Source organism: Rutidosis leptorrhynchoides, chromosome 9, assembly GCF_046630445.1.
Source record: "Rutidosis leptorrhynchoides isolate AG116_Rl617_1_P2 chromosome 9, CSIRO_AGI_Rlap_v1, whole genome shotgun sequence".
Taxonomy (NCBI): Eukaryota; Viridiplantae; Streptophyta; class Magnoliopsida; order Asterales; family Asteraceae; genus Rutidosis; species Rutidosis leptorrhynchoides.
In genome coordinates, this window is record NC_092341.1 from 277,126,785 (window position 1) to 277,136,432 (window position 9,648).

Consider the following 9,648-nt stretch of genomic DNA (forward strand, 5'->3'; position numbering starts at 1 on the left):
TTCTCTCTAGCAAGAACACACACACAAACACCCAATTCAATCATTCATCATCTAAATTCGATCTAGGAGGCTTGCAACAAAACAAATTACATATTTGGAATCCTCTCTTCATCCTCTACAATTTGATACCAACTTCATCTCGTTTGGGTAACATTTCTAAAACTCTAGATTTCTCTAAATTCGTGTTTTTGATTTGAAATGGTGTTAGTTAGTGTCTATGGCCCGTGTCTAGCATGAATATATGATTTACTTGCTCGATTTGTGTTTTGAGTAACTAGTTTGAACATTTGAAATGGGTTTGCTTAATCTTGCATTTTGGAAGATTAAATGTTGTTTGATTGTTCAAGTTCATGTTTTAATTGTGTTACTAGTATCACTAGCTTCGTTTTGATGCGTAGGTTGATTAAGAAAACTTCAAAAACCCGATTATTGATTTTTGTGAATTTTGGTTAGGGTTTGTTAGACTTTGAAATGAACTTTTGATGCGTTGAATGCTTGTTAATGTTGTTAGTAAGTGTTTAGATGCAATGTATGCTTAATTACCTTCGAAACGGCATATCGTATGTGTAAATTGGATTCCCGAATCATAAAATACGTTTTACGAACTTGAAACTTTGAAAATAAACCTTTCTTGATCAATTGACGAGTTTTCGATTATTGTAATTGATGTTTTTGCTTGTGAAAGGTAGTTAGTTGTATTCCTCGTCAAAATACCTTTTCGACGATATATGATAGGCATTATAAGTGTTTGCGGGTCAAGAGTTGGGTTGGAAAATGTTTTGGTTCGTGACTTGGACCATTTTTCTGCAAACTGCATGTTTCCTAGGTATTGCGCGCCGCGCATATACCCGCGCGCCGCGCAGAATTAGAAATCCCAGATGTTTGCCTTCGTGGTTAAGTTCTGACCAGGATTTACACTTGGGTGCGCGCCGCGCAACCCATTGCGCGCCGCGCATATGCCCAGCTCATTTTTGTTTTTATTTTTCCTTTCACAAAATGTTTCCCGCTTAACCGTAACTCCGATTAACATGAAACTTGGCCATTCTGCTCATAAATGATTTCTCATCATGGGAAAATTGTCGGATACCCGACCCGACCCCGTTGACCTTGACTTTGACCAAGTTTGACTTTTAGTCAAACTTAACCAAACAATTATACGATCGTTCTAACATGCTTAGTTACTTGTATCGTGCATGAAACTTGACTAATTGATTCACATGCTACATAATCGAGTCGTAACGAGCCATAGGACTAATTGAACATCTTTGACCGTTTGTGTTTACCGTTATTGATACAACCTATATGTTTAGGTCAAGACTAGCTTTGTCTTTGCACGCGTCTACTTGTTGAAGTACTTTATTAACCCTCGCGCTCAAGGTGAGATCATAGTCCCACTTTTTAATCACTTTTGTTCTTTACATCGTGGGCTGAGAAACACATACATTTCATACTTATTTACTTTTCATGCTTTTACATTGTGAACAAATACGAATACAAAGATGCATACGAGTTTGAACAAAAGTCCTCAATCCAATTATCATTAGTTCCACTTGCAGGGTGTAAGTGTAAGCGTGTAATTATGTTGTGTGGCCATACGGGTTTAACAAACCCTCATTCAGACGGTTCGCTACCGTTAGTGAATGAAATATAATTTCAACAATGTATAGTGTAAGTTCTAACACTAAATTCAAAATTCAGAGGGAAGATTCGGTTAAGCCTTGATAATTGGGTGCTCGTGATACAAATACTATTTTGGAATGTGAACGATTTTGGTTAAGCAATTCATAAAGAACCTTGTGGTTCAATACAATTTACTTACTAAACCTATGATTTCACCAACGTTTTCGTTGACAGATTCTTCTATGTTTTCTCAGGTTTTTGAATGCTTAGTGATACATGCTTCCGCACTCTTTTGATACTTGCTTGGATGTCGAGTATACATGCATTTTGGAGCGTCTTTTGACTTTACTTTAAACCATGTCGCCTAGATTTCAAATGTACTTATAACCTTGTAACTTAACTTTTGGTTGAACCATTCTTGTAAACTTGGGAAACAATCTTTATTTTGAAATGAAGGCGACATATTTTGGTCAAACTTTGTCATAAAGACTTATGACCAGGTAATGGGACCCACGTAGTCGACGTCGTCACTTGACGATTTGTCGGGGTTGCTACAAGTGGTATCAGAGCCTTGGTTGTAGGGATTTAGAGTTCATTTGTGTCCACCCCGAGTCATAGGGTACATAGGTGAATCTAGACTACAACCGGCATATAGACTGAAGTAGGAATTACTTGACTAATTGTACATTTATACTCGAACTCTTCAATCATATCTAACTCGTATTCGATCTTGATCTTACGTTGATAAATTTTGTTGACGCGCCACCTTGACTTTATGAGGTAATGTTAAATGCACATGAGAATCAGGGTAATATAATTTCCGGGATTATATTACGGTGATTCATATGGACATTCCGACATTATGACATAAAGAATTTAAGGCGAGTCAAGGAAAATTTTCTCTACATCATCATTCCCTATCATGATTAGTATTATTGAGAATACTAATCAACGATATTCTTGTGTCTTGAAGGAACAATGCCTCCCCGTCGCGGACCACGTAATGAAACTTCCGAACAAGCTTTTCAACGCATGATAGCCACCGCCATAGGTGCGGCTATGGCTAGTATCTCCTCCGACATCAATAACAACCACAACCACAACAACCATGGAGCCGGTAATTCAAACGAGGGTTGCTCCTACAAAACTTTCATGGGGTGCAAACCTCACACCTTCGATGGGACCGGAGGACCGGTTGTGCTCACCCGATGGTTTGAGCAAACAGAAGCCGTTTTTAGCATAAACGGTTGTCGGGACCAAGACAAAGTCAAATATTCCACCCACACTTTCGCCGGTATCGCCCTCACATGGTGGAATACGTATGTGCTGTCGGTGGGTATCGATGAAGCTCACACTCCCTCATGGGCCGACTTAAAGAAAAAGATGATCACCGAATACTTCCCGCGCGAAGAGACCCGTAAGCTCGAACACGAACTAAGAACTTTAAAAGCGGTCGGGAATGACCTAAAGGCCTATAATCAACGATTCTCCGAACTTGCTTTGATGTGCCCAAATCTTGTGAACCCCGAATCTTTAAGGGTTGAACTTTACATGGATGGTCTCCCCAAGAGCATCAAACAAGGAGTAATGTCATCCAAACCCGCTAACCACCAAGAGGCTTTGAATATGGCCCGCCAATTGATTGAAACAGTGGACGAGATTGAAGTGCCGGCACCTAAAGCCGAGGATAAGTCGAGTGACAACAAAAGAAAATGGGAAGCCCCCCAATCAAGCAATTACAACAACCTCGCCAAGAAGCCCTTCATCCCCAACGGCAAGAAAGGTTATACCGGACACCTACCGTATTGTAACGAGTGCTACAAACATCATTTAGGCGAATGTGGCAAACCATTTTGCTTGAAGTGTCAAAGAAGTGGCCATGTAGCCCACGATTGTAGGAATACCGCTCCCGTCGCTCAAAAGGAGCCCAATGCACCCAAGACGGGTGTTTGTTTTGAATGTGGCCAACCGGGTCATTTTAGGAGTGCGTGCCCAAATAAGAAAATCAACCCCAACGCACGCCGTTAAACTTTCATCATCAACGCCTAGGATGCCCGAGACGACGATGGACTAGTCACGGGTATGTTTCTTCTCGAAATTCTCACGTTTCATGTTTATTCGATTCGGTTACCGTTAGACGTTTTATAAACAAGGCTCTGACTCATACTCTTTGCACTTCACCTTTTTCCCTAGACTCTACTTAGGCAATTTAAGCGACCAACGGAAAAATATTGTGTGCCTATAAATATTATCGGAGGATATACGTTAAGAAATTGAACTCGACACCAATAGAACTAAGGAACTCAAAACCTATTCATTAAGGAGAAATTGTTGCCCTACATTTATGTATAGATTATTGTGAACTAAGAAATTTTCGGTTGAAACCGATACCCTCTCCCTCTCATCCATGACCTCATGATTATTTGCATGAATCTCGTATGTTCCAAATCAACCTCCGTTCCGGTTATCATCAATTGAGGGTCAAGGGAGACGACGTCTCCTAAGTCTTTCCGAACTCGCAACGTTAGTTGTAAACCTCTCTTAGTACCATTCGATTTATCCAAGGCTCGTCCGTATCCATAAACCTCCCGAACCACGTATGCAAACTTATCTAGACAAATCTGTTATCATATTTATAGATGACATCTTAACTTATTTAAGTAAAGAAGGAAAACGAACAACATCACCATCTTACGCTCGAACTTTTGAGAAAAGAGCAACTTTATACCAAATTCTCCGAGTGAGAATTTCTGTTGAACGAAGTCCAATTTTCTAGACCATGATGTTAATGGTCAAGGCATTACAATCAATCTCGAAATCAAGCCACATGTAATCAGGAAACTCTCCCAACTCAGACTTGTATTCGTAAAAATCTTAGATCTCACCGGTTGTTACCGAAGATTCATTTCTGACTTTTCTCGTGTCACACGACTTTTAAACTCGTTAACTCACTAAGGGAAAACTTTAAACCTCTCCGTGTTCGAACCTTGAGCGTGATTCTTCACACCAACCTTCCTAGCTAAATTCGTATAGCACTAGATGGAACTCAAACATGGAAATATTTCTACTTGAACGCCGAAAGGCATACTCTCTCGACTCAAAATCAACGTAACTAAAATTCGTTATTTTGCGCGGAGAATTCGGATACTAAATTGTGGATCCGATCAACTTTCTCGTCATCCCGTACCACACTACATACCTATGTTATTTCACCGTTACCATCTGATATTACTGGAATTTAAGATAACACACAATCCAACGATACTTCACTCTTCTTTGACTTAACGTCCTTGTGTTTCTGATAATCGGCCAACTATTATTCAACCCCGAACTATACAATTACGTGTACTATCTTGTTTCTCTTCCAGACTTCAATTTTTGACAACTAGAGGCGCGTTATGGCAACCTCGAGATGCAAGCTCATCCTATTCTAAGTCCTCATTTCACTCCTATCTTTATCGCTCGCATTTCCGTTTAAAGAAACTCCTTGTAACATTCCTCCATGGATAGAGAAATTCCTCATATTACATTAGTATTCGCCACGAGGGTGAATAGTCCTAACGAACATTTTTCGAACCCTAACTAACTTGTTCAAACGTATCTTAAGAGATTCTATTCCAACACGGTGTACCTTTGTCATTTATCCTGTATCGAAATACTCGTTTCACTTCTAGTGTTACAAGAAACCTTGGGAACCCGCTTAGACACATGTACCGCGTATCTCCCACAACCGACGAACCGAGCAAACGTACGATTCAATCTTGGAAAGACATGTTACAGACTGGTATTGTCACCTTCAGTAGTTCCTCTTACAACGACAGCTATCACTCGTATATTAACGCAGCACTTTCCGAAACCCTATATGACCGCTAATGTTATACCCCTGTTCATTTAACCAAAGCATCAATCACCGAAATCTGAACTCCATCAAGAAACAACAATTGAGATCGTTCAAGTCCGAGAAGGGCTCGAGACAACCCATTGTCGCCAGAAGAGTTATGCCGAACTTAGATGAAAACCCCACCAAGCCCAGTGTGTGACCGCGTAGTATTGAGAAACCGCACTTTGGAAATGTGTAATTCATTTCGGGAAATTGAGGAAGGTTATATCCGCAATATTGAACCTTTTGAAACCTTGGGGCGTATTGGAGCCGCTTCCTACCATTTAGAACTGCCGACTTAATTAAGTTTCCGTTTACCTTACATTTCGTGTAACAAACTTAGAAACGTGTCCTGCGGAACAGGAACTTGCAATCCTTCTAGATGCACCAGCTATTGATGACAAACTTCTCTTCATAGGAAAACCAGTTGAAACCGGGGATCGTAAAAAAAAAAAAAAAAAAAAAAAAATTCATGAGAACACTCAAGGACGTACCTTCACTTATTCATAGCATTGACATCTCCGGTCTCGAGTGAGAGGCATCGATTATTACTTCCAACTAAATTTCGGGACGAAATTTCTTTTGAGGTGTGGATAATGTAACATCCCGCATTTTTCCGTTAAATTATTTTAACGCCCGTCTTTTTCTTTTTAAATAATACCCTTCGTATCTAGATTCATATCCTTTGTTAAGTAACATTTTAAATATTCTCGTTATCGGATTTTAATATCTCCCGTACTCCCGTGAAATTTAAAATATTCGATCGGTTAAATCCCGCACCCGCTTCTAAACTCGAGGGACTAAAATTGACACGGGGCAAACTAGTTGACTAGGTCAACTAGTCCACCCCAATCACCACCATTCAATCACCTCCATCTCTCTCTCTTTCTCTCTAGCAAGAACACACACACAAACACCCAATTCAATCATTCATCATCTAAATTCGATCTAGGAGGCTTACAACAAAACAAATTACATATTTGGAATCCTCTCTTCATCCTCTACAATTTGATACCAACTTCATCTCGTTTGGGTAACATTTCTAAAACTCTAGATTTCTCTAAATTCGTGTTTTTGATTTGAAATGGTGTTAGTTAGTGTCTATGGCTCGTGTCTAGCATGAATATATGATTTACTTGCTCGATTTGTGTTTTGAGTAACTAGTTTGAACATTTGAAATGGGTTTGCTTAATCTTGCATTTTGGAAGATTAAATGTTGTTTGATTGTTCAAGTTCATGTTTTAATTGTGTTACTAGTATCACTAGCTTCGTTTTGATGCGTAGGTTGATTAAGAAAACTTCAAAAACCCGATTATTGATTTTTGTGAATTTTGGTTAGGGTTTGTTAGACTTTGAAATGAACTTTTGATGCGTTGAATGCTTGTTAATGTTGTTAGTAAGTGTTTAGATGCAATGTATGCTTAATTACCTTCGAAACGGCATATCGTATGTGTAAATTGGATTCCCGAATCATAAAATACGTTTTACGAACTTGAAACTTTGAAAATAAACCTTTCTTGATCAATTGACGAGTTTTCGATTATTGTAATTGATGTTTTTGCTTGTGAAAGGTAGTTAGTTGTATTCCTCGTCAAAATACCTTTTCGACGATATATGATAGGCATTATAAGTGTTTGCGGGTCAAGAGTTGGGTTGGAAAATGTTTTGGTTCGTGACTTGGACCATTTTTCTGCAAACTGCATGTTTCCCAGGTATTGCGCGCCGCGCATATACCCGCGCGCCGCGCAGAATTAGAAATCCCAGATGTTTGCCTTCGTGGTTAAGTTCTGACCAGGATTTACACTTGGGTGCGCGCCGCGCAACCCATTGCGCGCCGCGCATATGCCCAGCTCATTTTTGTTTTTATTTTTCCTTTCACAAAATGTTTCCCGCTTAACCGTAACTCCGATTAACATGAAACTTGGCCATTCTGCTCATAAATGATTTCTCATCATGGGAAAATTGTCAGATACCCGACCCGACCCCGTTGACCTTGACTTTGACCAAGTTTGACTTTTAGTCAAACTTAACCAAACAATTATACGATCGTTCTAACATGCTTAGTTACTTGTATCGTGCATGAAACTTGACTAATTGATTCACATGCTACATAATCGAGTCGTAACGAGCCATAGGACTAATTGAACATCTTTGACCGTTTGTGTTTACCGTTATTGATACAACCTATATGTTTAGGTCAAGACTAGCTTTGTCTTTGCACGCGTCTACTTGTTGAAGTACTTTATTAACCCTCGCGCTCAAGGTGAGATCATAGTCCCACTTTTTAATCACTTTTGTTCTTTACATCGTGGGCTGAGAAACACATACATTTCATACTTATTTACTTTTCATGCTTTTACATTGTGAACAAATACGAATACAAAGATGCATACGAGTTTGAACAAAAGTCCTCAATCCAATTATCATTAGTTCCACTTGCAGGGTGTAAGTGTAAGCGTGTAATTATGTTGTGTGGCCATACGGGTTTAACAAACCCTCATTCAGACGGTTCGCTACCGTTAGTGAATGAAATATAATTTCAACAATGTATAGTGTAAGTTCTAACACTAAATTCAAAATTCAGAGGGAAGATTCGGTTAAGCCTTGATAATTGGGTGCTCGTGATACAAATACTATTTTGGAATGTGAACGATTTTGGTTAAGCAATTCATAAAGAACCTTGTGGTTCAATACAATTTACTTACTAAACCTATGATTTCACCAACGTTTTCGTTGACAGATTCTTCTATGTTTTCTCAGGTTTTTGAATGCTTAGTGATACATGCTTCCGCACTCTTTTGATACTTGCTTGGATGTCGAGTATACATGCATTTTGGAGCGTCTTTTGACTTTACTTTAAACCATGTCGCCTAGATTTCAAATGTACTTATAACCTTGTAACTTAACTTTTGGTTGAACCATTCTTGTAAACTTGGGAAACAATCTTTATTTTGAAATGAAGGCGACATATTTTGGTCAAACTTTGTCATAAAGACTTATGACCAGGTAATGGGACCCACGTAGTCGACGTCGTCACTTGACGATTTGTCGGGGTCGCTACAGCATCTATCTTTGCTGAAATGGAATCTAAGTCATGGCTAGAATCGGCTCTAGCTGCTTTAGATGATCTAACGATATCTTTTTCTTGGTGCCACTCATGTGAGTGGGAAGCAGTGTTATCAATAATTTTGTAAGCATCAGTTTCTGTTTTCTTCATAATAGAACCACCAGCTGCTATATCTATGTTTTTTCTTGTAGTGATGTCGCATCCTTAGTAGAATATTTGTACTATTTGACAAGTGTCTAAACCATGTTGCGGACATCCTCTTAATAACTTTTCAAATCTTGTCCACGCCTCATATAGAGTTTCATTTGGTTTCTGTGTGAACGTAACAATTTCTCCTTGAAGTCTTACGGCTTTAGATGCCGGAAAGAATTGTTTAAGAAAATTTTCAACTAAAACGTCCCATGTATCAATCGCCCCTTCAGGTAACGATTCCAACCAATCTTTGGCTTCTCCCTTTAAAGTCCAGGGAAATAACATGAGATATATCTGTTCATCCTCAACTTCTCTTATTTTAAATAGTGTGCAGATCCTATTAAAGGTACGAAGATGTTCATTTGGATCTTCCTTCGGCGCACCACTAAATTGGCATTGATTAGTCACCATGTGTAGAATTTGTCCTTTGATTTCATAATCTGGCGCATTAATGTCTGGATGAGTAATTGCGTGACCTTGGCCAGTGCGTTTAGCTCTCATTCGGTCTTCCATACTTAAAGGTTCCAGATTCTCCATAATTGAATTTGTTGAATCTGAATCAATAGAGGATTCTGATTTAATGGTTCGTTCCTCAACAATCTCTGTTTGAATGATCGGTGGTTCCGGAGGAAAAATTAATAGTTCAGGATCTATGAATCATCCCTGAATATTCTCCGGATTCTCAATTGTGAGATCTGGTTCAAAAAATGGATTATCGGAAATTTGAATTGGAGTACTTGGTCGACTGGATGACGATTCTAAAGAAAAATCAACGGCGGTAATATTTGCTAAATGTCTTGATCTAGTTACAGGTGGTGAACGTACAAAAGGTGGTGAACGTCTTGCTCGGTGCATTCAATGAATATCCTATTAGTTTTTGAAAGGAAAG

General features: G+C 39.1%; 1 non-coding gene across 1 annotated transcript; it reads left to right on the forward strand.

The window, feature by feature from the left end:
• The first annotated feature begins 8,805 nt into the window (after positions 1-8,805).
• LOC139869529 (small nucleolar RNA R71) lies at positions 8,806-8,912 on the forward strand. Its single transcript, XR_011766138.1, has one exon. It is a non-coding gene; the product is annotated as a small nucleolar RNA R71 (small nucleolar RNA).
• The last annotated feature ends 736 nt before the right edge of the window (positions 8,913-9,648 follow it).